We start from the raw sequence: 11,323 nt of genomic DNA, 5'->3' as shown, positions 1-11,323 counted from the left end.
ATCTTCTCAGATCTGATGAATCTAAAAGTGCATTAATCTTGTCAACACAACAACCAATAGGAAACATGGCCCCAAGACAACTCATGACACTTTGTCTACTTCACCCATGACCCACAAAAGAAATAGGATCTACCTGCCACATCTTAATCGCTCACTTTCTCGCATAATTTAAAGTCCTGGCATCTTGAGAAAGTGAGAAAGTTCCAACCCTCTGATGATTTTGATTTAACGACGGATGAAAATTTTGAAGAAACACTAGCCCATGATAGAAGAACAAACCATAAACTGCCAACGAGACTCATGTCAAAAGACTCATCGATCGCAAAGAAGGAAGACCCACCCTAGACATGTGACACAACATTGCTTTATTGCATGAAATAGGGAATGAGCATTTCGCCAAAGTGACAAAGTGAAAACCCTTGATCCTTTCACATTTGACAGTGTATAAAACATGTGCTAGCAAAAATATTTAAAATGCACAATCACTTAGGGAAAGAGGCATAACCCAATGTTTAAAAGATTTATTTTATCATACCCTAATATTTGAATATTTTAAATATGTGAACATTACTATGTTTGAATTCAAATATCTCTAGTTTGGTGGGAAGGTGAAATTAGCCAACAATCATATGCCAAACTTTCATGACAAGCCTATCTTTGACCAATATGATGAAGACATGTATGCATGTTATTCAATTGATGAACAACAAGAATATCTTCAGTTGATGAACAACAAGAATATCCTAGACATACTCTAAGAGAACTTTTACTCCCTTGGAAGATTCTTATGATGCTATCTTGCAAATACTTCTTGTACACTCGAAAGTGTCCCACTCTAAACCCTTCTATCCAAACGATTCCATGAGTTCGGAATGCTTGGATGCCGGCTTAGAGCTCCCTATCCATGGAGTGCAAGAGAGGGTATTTCAAGTTCAAGGGCTCTCAGATGAGCCTTGGAGATACTCTTCTTGCTAGTAAACCATGCAATGGGAGGTTCCAAAGACAAGATGCAAGAATGCAAATGTCCCAAGGAGTTCCTCAAGAATGCAATGCAAATGAAAATTAAGCTAGAATGAGATGCAAAGTGGAGCTATGCTAAAACATATATGAGAGTGTTACAATACCATTATTAAGCTATGTGAGATTAAGCTACATGTAAAAATGAAAGCTAAGCTAAGATGCTATGGTATGAGAGAATGTAGACAAGAAATAGAAGTTCTCCACAAAGCTCCAAAGAAACCTGTTAGAAAACCTGCAGCATAACAATATTCAAAAGATGGATTATTGAGGGGGAAAGCTCTCTCCCTTTTAAAGATGTATGGATGGTGGAGATCAAGATGAAGATGGTGGATGATCAACGGTGGAATTTGAAAAGAGGAGTGATCCATGTGCACACACAAATCAACCAATAGAATATAAGTTGACTTGTCATATAAGACAAAAGTCACAAAGCCTTTTCTTTTAATTGCAAAAATAGAAAAAAGACTTTATGTGTGCACTTTAAGTGGGTTAGAAGAATGGGGTCTTTTATTTAATTAAAAGGGGACATGTTCTTTTAATCAAATAATGAACTTAGGATAGCATAGTCAAACTATAGGTTATAATCAAATAAATTGATTATTAGCAATTTGGCTTAGGTAAGTGATTAAATTAATTTAGCCAAAATGTTGAAAAGGGGGCTAATAGTCTAGATGACCATTTTTAGGTGATTACATTTGCCCCTCTTTGACTAATGTGTGATCGATCTGGGAACACATTATGTCAAAGAAAATAGAAAGCCAAGTAGGCAGTGATAGATATAGATATCTGATTTCAAAGAATGAAATGCAGAAATAGATGGCAAGTCCTGAATGCACAGCCTAATAGTAGTAGTACTGAACACTAGGAAGATGATGTTAGGATTTGAAAAGAATTCTAACACCTAGTAAAGCGAATAGATCGAGAGCAAGTGATAAGGTCAAACAAATGCTCCTAAGAAATAGATAGCTATAGCAATCAATGATAGGGTATTTCTGCCCCCTCGGGATCGAAATTGAAATGAGGTAAGGGGAAGTAGAAACTAGCTAGACATGAGAAAATTTGGATATAGCAATGCCTGATATGATAGATAAATGATTAGAACCCAAGAATGACTATATAAAATTGATAAAATGCCCCAGTTTGACTAGAGTTGACCTTGAAGGATATAGCATAAAAATAAGGTCGAAATGAGTAGAAAGGTGATTTTAGACATGAAATAGTGAATTTAAGTAGATATGAAGTATGGAAATGATGAAGACATGAAGAAATGAAGATGCCCCAGTGATGATTCAGAGATTAGACCTCAAAAGGTCAGCTAACTGCTCAGAAGAAAGTAGAATTTTAAGAGACAATTTTGACAATCAAGATGAACTCGAATTTGGATTTCGATCCCGAAAATGAATCTAGGACATCAAAATTATTTAAGAGGTCAAAACTTTATATAATGTGATGACAAGATAGAAAAGAGATGAAGCGAAAGATTAAGAAGGTGAAAAGACATGAACAAGAAGAAAGTAAAGAAATATATGAAAGGAGTTAGCTGATATGTCCACAAAAAGATGAAGAGAGAGCTCTCCCCATATGCAAGAATGCAAGACTAAGCTAGAAAATGAACCTAAAATGCAAGCTAATATGCAAAGTGGTTTACCAGCAAGAAGTGCATAACATTTAGACTCTTAATTTCATCATTGAGCATTTATTAGGGACATCATGAGATCATACAACCATCACTAGTATAACTATGAGGATATGAATATGATCGATATTAGATAGGTATGTGGAAATCCAATCTAAGCATCAGAGACATGTAAGTCAAGATAACTACACGATTAGATTTCCTAAGTTTAATTTAGCAAGATTACACCTGTATCAAGGCATAAGCGCCAGGATAAACCCTGAGTGCGGTCTTGCAAAACAATCAAGGATGATACATTTATAAGTCAAAGTGTTGAATAGGACAAGCATGAATGCTTACAACACTATAGACAAACAAAAGTATACCCACAAGCAAAAATCAAGAAAATATGTCCCATGCCCCCAGTCTTCTAGTCAATGACATCCTTGAAAGACTATTAGGGAGGGAACACCTGGCAAAGAAATCATCATAGACAACACACAAAGTAGATAAAGATCAGCATAGCTCAGTCGTTTAAGTGTTAAAGTGCGTGTGTGTAAGTCACTTGGCCATTTCTTTCAAACTTGATTCTGATAGTGAGAAATATCACGACATCGGAGACCGTAGGTAAACTATCTATAAAGTGTTGAAAAACACTTGATGTCAAAGTGGGGGAAGTGTTGAGAAACACTATTTTGTGAGTTGTCAAAGAAACCCTAATCCACAAGAATACCTCAATAGGCTAAGTAGCTATGCCCCCAAGATGAGGACAAGAAACAATTCCAAGCTAGGAAATGTGTAGCAAAGTGGATGATTGAGTTTGATAGACATAGGTGCAAGGGTTTCAAGTAGCGCCTGTTTCCAGGTTTTCACCACTTGACAGATTTTTTTTTTTTTTTTTTTTTTTTTTTTTTTTTGGTGATACATCAAAGTGAGGTTTTCACTAAGATGATCATTTTTTCAGGACATTTTTTGATTTTTAAGATTTTTTCAGACTCATAGATGTATACAAGATAGATGAGCAGCAAGCCTCTAAGTATAGAACTTCTTCAAGTGTAGGATGTTGATAGGTTCTGCAAGTTCTTCACCCTCTGAAGTAGACAACTGGTAAGCACCAGACCCAAATGATGTTGTGATAATGTAAGGACCTAACCAGTTAGGTTCAAATTTCCCTTTCTGTTCTCGATTTTGCTGATTTTTGGGATTCTCTCTAAGCACGAGTTCACCAACTTGGAACTCACGGGGGTGAACCTTTTTGTTATATTGTGTAGACATGCGCTTCTGATAAGCTCTCATGTGATCAAAAGCAGCCTTGCGCCATTCATCCAGAGTCTCTAATTCCTGTACTCTCATAGCTCTATGGTCTTCATCGGTTATTAACCCATGTAAGGAGATGCGCAAAGAAGGTATTTCAACTTCTAATGGGAGAACAGCCTCAGAGCCATAGACTAGAGAAAAGGGTGTAGCCCCTGTAGGAGTACGAATAGAGGTTCTATAGGCCCAAAGTGCCGGATTTATTTGCAAGTGCCAATCTTTCCCAGACTTGTGAACTGTGCGGTGTAGGATTTTCAGCAACGTTTTATTAGAGGCCTCAGCTTGGCCATTCCCTTGGGGATAGTAAATGGAAGACCAGTGTTGCTTAATTCCAAACTTTTTGCACAGCTGTTTTAAGTCTTTATTTTTGAATTGTCCTCCATTATCTGTAACAATAGAGGATGGGATACCATATCGACAAATGATGTGATTTAGTATAAACAGGGCAACATGTTTGCCTGTAGCAGCAGATAATGGTACAGCTTCAACCCATTTAGTGAAATACTTCGTTGCTGTGATGATAAATTTATGACCGCTGGATGAGCTTGGATGGATCTTTCCTACCAAGTCAAAGGCCCATTGTTGAAATGGCCAATATGTCACAGAAGGGATTAACTCTCGCCCAGGAGCATGTATCAAGTTACCATGGAGCTGACATTTCTGACAGGTCTTTGCATAGCGCACAGCATCAGCTTGCATGGTGGGCCAGTAATAACCCGTCCTAAGCAGTTTTCGGGCAAGTGCAAGGCCATTAGAATGCGCCCCACAAATGCCATCGTGGACTTCAGCAAGTGCCTTCTCGGACTCTTCTAGTTCTAAACACCTAAGCAACGTTCCGTCTAGACCCCTCCTATACAAGTCACCAGAGACCAAAGTGTAGTGTGAGGCATTACGAAGGAGTTGGCATTTTTGGTTGCGCGTGAGGGTTTCGGGAATAACCTGATCACGTAGGTAGGAGAAAATAGCCGCATAGCGGGAGGAATCATGACCTACAACAGTGTAGATCACCTGGTTATCTGAAGAATCATAGGCTGGATGACACAATTCTTCCACCAGGAACTCAAATCGCGATTCATGTTCTTGTAATTGGAGGATAGATGCTAAAGTGGCCATAGCATCAGCAGCCTTGTTTTCTGCTCTAGGAATTTGTTGGAATGTTACAAAGGTAAAATAGTTCCTTAGAGCATCTATCAACTTTTTATAAGGGATCAATTTATCATCCTTGGTTTGATATTCATTATTCACTTGGTTCACAACCAGTTGAGAATCCCCATAGATGTGTAGCTCAGTTATTCGCCATTCAAGGGCCATTTTGATCCCATTTGTTAATGCTTCATACTCTGCAATATTGTTTTTACATGGGAACAATAATTTGTAGGATTTTGGGATCGTATAACCATGAGGGGAAACAAACAACACCCCTGCTCCTGCTCCATTCTGTGTATGGGATCCATCAAAAAACATTTTCCATGTTCTGTCAGTAATGTTCATGATTGAGGCATCTGGAAACTCAATTTGTAGAGGTGCTACATCTTCAAGTGGGAAGTCAGCCAACTGGTCAGCTATGGCCTGTCCTTTGATTGCCTTACGTTCAACATACTGAATGTCAAATTCGGAAAGAATCATCATCCATTTAGCAAGGCGACCAGTAAGTGCAGCTTTACTTAATAAATATTTCAAAGGGTCTATCTTGGCAATCAAGTGAACTGTGTGGGCCAACATATAATGTCGAAGTTTTTGGGAGGAAAAAACTACAGCAAGGCATGCCTTCTCTATACTTGTATAATTTAGTTCATAAGCCACCAAAGTTCGACTAATATAGTATATGGCTCTTTCTTTACCCGTCTCATCACTTTGGGCTAAGAGTGCTCCTAGAGAAGAATTCGTAGCTGAAATGTACATAATCAAAGGTTTTCCCACAATGGGTGGCATCAAAACTGGCGGTTTTGCCAAGTAGCCTTTGATTTGGTCTAAGCTTTGTTGACAGTCACTGTTCCAAATATGGGTAGATCCTTTATGCAGATTTTTATTGAAAGGTTGAGCCTTATCAGCTAATTGAGAGATAAATCTTCTTATGGATTGTAGCCGTCCTTGCAGACCTCTAAGTTGACTGATAGTCTTTGGTGGAGGCATATCCATGATAGCTTGGACCTTTTCAGGGTCAACCTCAATGCCTTTTGCTGAGATGATATAACCTAGCAATTTTCCAGAAGTGACACCAAAGGCATATTTTTTTGGATTCAACCTAAGTTGGAATTGTTCCATACGGTCCAATATCAAACTAAGGTCTTTGAGATGTGTGTCTCGTTTCTTTGATTTCACCAGTGTGTCATCAACATAGTCTTCCATGTTTTTATGCATCATATCATGAAAGATGGTTGTCATTGCTCTTTGATATGTAGCACCAGCATTTTTGAGCCCAAAAGGCATGACATTCCAACAAAAGGTACCCCATGCACATGTAAAGGCTGTCTTTTCTTGGTCTGCTGGAGCTATCTTTATTTGGTTGTACCCAGAAAATCCATCCATGAGCGAGTACATCTCATAACCTGCAGTCATGTCCACTATCATATCGATGTTTGGTAGTGGAAAGTCATCCTTGGGGCACGCTTTATTGAGGTCTCTAAAATCAGTATAGACTCGTATGGATTTGTCATGCTTGGAGACAGGTACAATGTTGGAAATCCACTCAGCATAATCAATGGCCCTAATGAAGTTTGCATTCAATAGTTTTTCTAACTCTGTCTTGACCAGTAGAGCCACATGTGGATGCATTTTTCTTAACTTCTGTTTGACAGGCTTGACATCTGGTGAGATTGATAAGTGATGCATGATGAGATCTGTATCAAGCCCTGGCATGTCAGAGTATGTCCATGCGAAGTTGACCTTCTTGTCTTGAAAGAACTGAGCAAACTGTGTCTTTTCTTTGTTTGACAAAGATTGAGCTACATGGATAATCTGAGGACATTCTTCTGTTCCCAAGTTGATAGGCTGTGTAGGTTCGACTAGAACCGAAGATCTATCCTGGAAATAGCTTGGCAGACTACCAAGTACCTCATCCACAGGTGCCTCAGAGAGGTTTTCACCATTAGATACGTCTTTATTTTTACTTTTTTGAGGGTCAGACACCGCCACAATGTGGTTTTTGCCATCTGATCGCTTATTTTTTCTTTTAATTTTTTGACTGAGGTACTTGATATCTGATTCCGTCATGTTAACCACGGGTTTGCTGGTGGAAGAAATGACAGGTTCAATTGCGTTTAGATAACAAGTGATCTCATAGTCATTTTGGAAAGACCGTATTTCAGGTTTTTGATTTTGGATAGACCAATCTATGAGTTCTGGGTAAATTAGTGAGAGTGAGGGAGAAGTTTTAATGTGATTGATATGGAAGGAGTCATCTTTGGTGACCTGTGAAGTTGAGCCTATAGAAAATGTCGAAAAATAGTTCAGCTCAGGAATAGTCCTAGAGGAACTAGCGTGATCCATTAAGACATGTTGTGAGTCAAACTCATCTGACCTCATACTAGACCATTCGACTACATTGGGTTGGGTTGCATAGGCATGAATGACATCCACCCCTAGCTCACAAGATGCATCAGAGAGGCTTTCCCATTCATACTCATGAGAATCTGTACTTTGACCCCTATTTATGAGATGAGCAATATTCTGCCTAATTCGTCCTCTATTTATGTCCTCAGAAGTAGACCCTTCTTGTTCCTGTTGTTGGGAGGTAGAAGCTTCTTCATTATTAGCAATAACTATGTCTTCTCCCCAAAGGAGGGAAGTGAGAGGAACAAAGTCTTCGTCTTGTGTAGTAGTAGCAATTATGGGAGAGTCATCATCCTCTGATTCACTAGACATGAGTAATATTTGACTACAGTTCGGTGTATTATTGTCTAGCCCAAAGCCTAGACCAGCAGTGTCTTGAGCATCATGACCTTGAGTGTGACTTAAAGGTTCAACTAGAGCATTCTTACAACCAGTTAAGGACCCGTGGCCCTGGTAGCCCATTTTTGTCAAAAATTTATAGCCTTTTCCATATTTTTTGGGAGAAATAGGGGTAGTCATTGTAACCTCCTCGTCTTCCTCTTCTCTGTAGATCCAGTCCCTAATGGCTTGTTCTTCCTTCTCTGCTTCCAGTGGTATGGAAGATTGCACAAAAGTGCCAAAAAGTGTCATAGCAGAACCAGAAGACTTCTTTGCAATAGTTGGTTTCCCATAAGACCGAGGGGAAATTGGTAAGGCAGCAATAGAGTCCAAAGTGTACTCGCCCATACCAAGGCTCATCATTTTCAGTTTTTGTTCACATTCTGTGAAAGATGGTGCTAGCTCATGAGAAGAGCGATTGTGCGGGACTAGCGTTTCGGCAGTAGATAATGTGTTGATAGACATGGAGTTGTCACCGGGGACAACCACTTCAGTACCATTAAAAGGGAACTTAATGCACTGATGGTATGTAGAGGGTACTGCATGCATATCATGAATCCATGGTCGTCCCAACAACAAGTTGTATGCAAGTGGTATGTCTAAGACTTGGAAAATGACATTCTTCTCAACTGGACCAACTCTGATTGGAAGTACAATTAGACCTTTAGAAGGCCTTTCAACCTCATCATAGGCCTTTATAGTGATTTTGCGCTTAGGATCGATGGCAAATTCAGACATGCCCAATTGTTGGATTACATTGAACGAAATGATATTTAACCCTGCACCATTGTCTATCAAGACTCGACGAACACGGGTACGAAAGATTTGAACTTCGACATGAAGAGCAAGGTTATGGGGATGACTAAGAGCTCGGTCATCTTCTTCAGAAAAGGTGAGATAGTGGGGTGAGGAGATGTGGTTCACCATAGCTTGGAATTGTTCCGCATCAATATCTGTGGGAACATTGGCAGAACGTAAAGCTTTCTCAAGGATATCCCTGTGCAAAGGAGATAACTCTAGTAACTCAAAAATGGAGATTTGTGCTTGTGTGCATTGCAGTTGGCTAACAAGATCATAGTTGGAGATCTTGGAAGTAATTGGTTGCTTAGATGATGAAGCATTTTTAGGATCATTAGCAACTTTTAGGACAACCTTAGATTGCCCCCTAGTGACAGCGTTAAGTGGTTCACCCTGAGAAGATGAAGACTTAGCCACTCGGAGTACCACCTTGGGTCTAGTATCAGTATGATCTTGAGGAGTGGATCGTGTCCTTAAGACCACTCTTGTTCGTTCATCTTTAGCGTCATAATTTGGCCAGTTGTCATTGTTGGAGCTTGCCATACATATGTATTCAATAGGCTCAAGCATGTTTATAACATTATCAGTGTTAGCGTAAGCATAACTAATTTTGGCATCATGATTCTTTTTGGCAGCTACCCTTGAGGTCTCACCCTTTTCGTATTTAGGTAATGGTTTTTGGAAAGCCTTATGATCAGTATTCTTAACAAGGCCATCTGTAACAACTTTTCCAGCTTCGATGAGGTCTTGAATTACATCTTTGAGTTTGAAGCAATTCTCTGTGTTATGTCCTTTACTTTGGTGATAGCTACAAGTATGATCTTCTCTCCACCATGGGGGTCTAACAGGTGGATCGTAAGGACGTGAGTTGTCTGGTAAGGTAACCAATTTGTTTGCAATTAAGGTTTTTAAAACCACTTCATAAGGTTCGACCATAGGTGTGTAAACACGTCGCTTCTTCACAAATTTAGAGCCTTTGTCAAAGGGTTGTGGTTTTGAACCTTCTTGTTGCTTTGCTGCATAGATGGCATTGGAAAGGTTAAACGCAGGCTCCTTAGTCTTAGGAGTGTCCACTACTCCATCATTGACAACATACTTGTTTTTGTTCCAAGGTTTGCCTTTGTCTTTATTGTTCCCATTGTTAATTCTATCCTTGTTTATGGTAATATCACCTTTTTTGATAGCAACATCCTCAATGCGATATGCACTTTCTACCATGGCGTTGAAGGATGTGAATAACTGTTTTCTTAGATCAAAGTATAATTCGGGTACAAGCGTGTTGACAAAGATGTCAATTTTTTCAGCCTCGGGCACTTGCCGAGGATACCGAGAGTATAAAGATCTCCATCGTTGAAGGTATATTGCAAAAGACTCTCCTGGTCTTTGTTTGATGTTGCATAAGTCTAGCACTGTCACAGGATGTTGAATGTTGTACGAATATTGCTAGATGAAACGTTGTGCAAGTTCGTCAAATGTTTTAAGAGGAGGACTCAATTTTGTGAACCACTCCATAGCTTGTCCTCTTAGACTTCTAGGGAACAAACGCATAAGAAAGGTGTCTTCATGCATAAAGTCCATGCTAATAGCATAGAAATGTCTCACATGGTCGTGAGGGTCACCATTTCCATCGTATTTGTCATACTTAGGAACCTCTATATCCTTAGGAAATGGTAGCATGTATAGACCCCTATCAAATGGAAGAGCGCAAATTGATTCAACAAATGATGTCTTAGGTGGCTCTTTTGAAGTTTGCAGTTGTGTAAATTGTTTTCTTAGTTCTTGTATTTCTTCCCTTAAGATTTCAGCCTCAGTGGGCTCTCGTTTTGGGATAATATGTTCAACATTAAAACCTTTAGGGAGTTTCCATCCCCTAGCTGCCATGTATCGGAAGTATTGGTCTCCATTTTCCTCTAAAGCTCTGAGCATTAGTTTTTGGGCGAAGCCATCTTGTTGAAATTTGATCACATCTTCGCTAGTTACTTCTTCATCACTATCATGATGAGATGGTTTAGGTGAAGGACATGCACTAGTGGCAACTATAGGAGTCCTTGGAGGTGTGTGATTACCATCATTATTTTCAAAGGGATTTCGAGGACAAGTTCCTTTATATCCTTCGTAGCGTGCTTGATTGTCAGTTTCAGCTTGTTGATTTTCTCTCTCTGTAGCGTATATAGCCTCCAAAGTCTTTTGGGTTTCACGTGCTTGTTCTTCTAAGCGACGTTTAATTTCATCAGGATGCACCATTGTGACTATACCACTCGTACCCTCGGGTGTCTCAAAGGGTGTGCCAAAGGGATTTTCAAAACTATAAAGTGGGTTGTGTCGAATGTTAGCTGTTTGTGTTTGATCAAATTTGAGGTTCTTATCACAAGGTTGTTTGCGAGGACGTTTGGGTGGTGTTTCCAATTGTTTGAAAATGAAAGGCGTGTGGCTACCGTTACCACTTTGATATCTAGTTGTGACCGGCATGTAAAGAGTTGTCTTTGTTTAGTAGGACAAGAAGAGCGAGCCAAATTTGAAGCTTTTACGATCAGGACTAGTCACTTGTCAAAATGTGATTAGATGGCTTGTCAAACAGTGCTCAAGATCTTACAGCACGGGTGACTCGAGCCGAGCGGACGAGCGAGAAGCTCAATAGTGGATAGC

This window comes from Cupressus sempervirens, chromosome 2 (genome assembly GCF_028749045.1).
Source record: "Cupressus sempervirens isolate cs-2001-9-10 chromosome 2, ASM2874904v1, whole genome shotgun sequence".
NCBI lineage: Eukaryota > Viridiplantae > Streptophyta > Pinopsida > Cupressales > Cupressaceae > Cupressus > Cupressus sempervirens.
The sequence above is the reverse complement of the archived record's forward strand: the minus strand, read 5'-3'. Positions refer to the sequence as shown.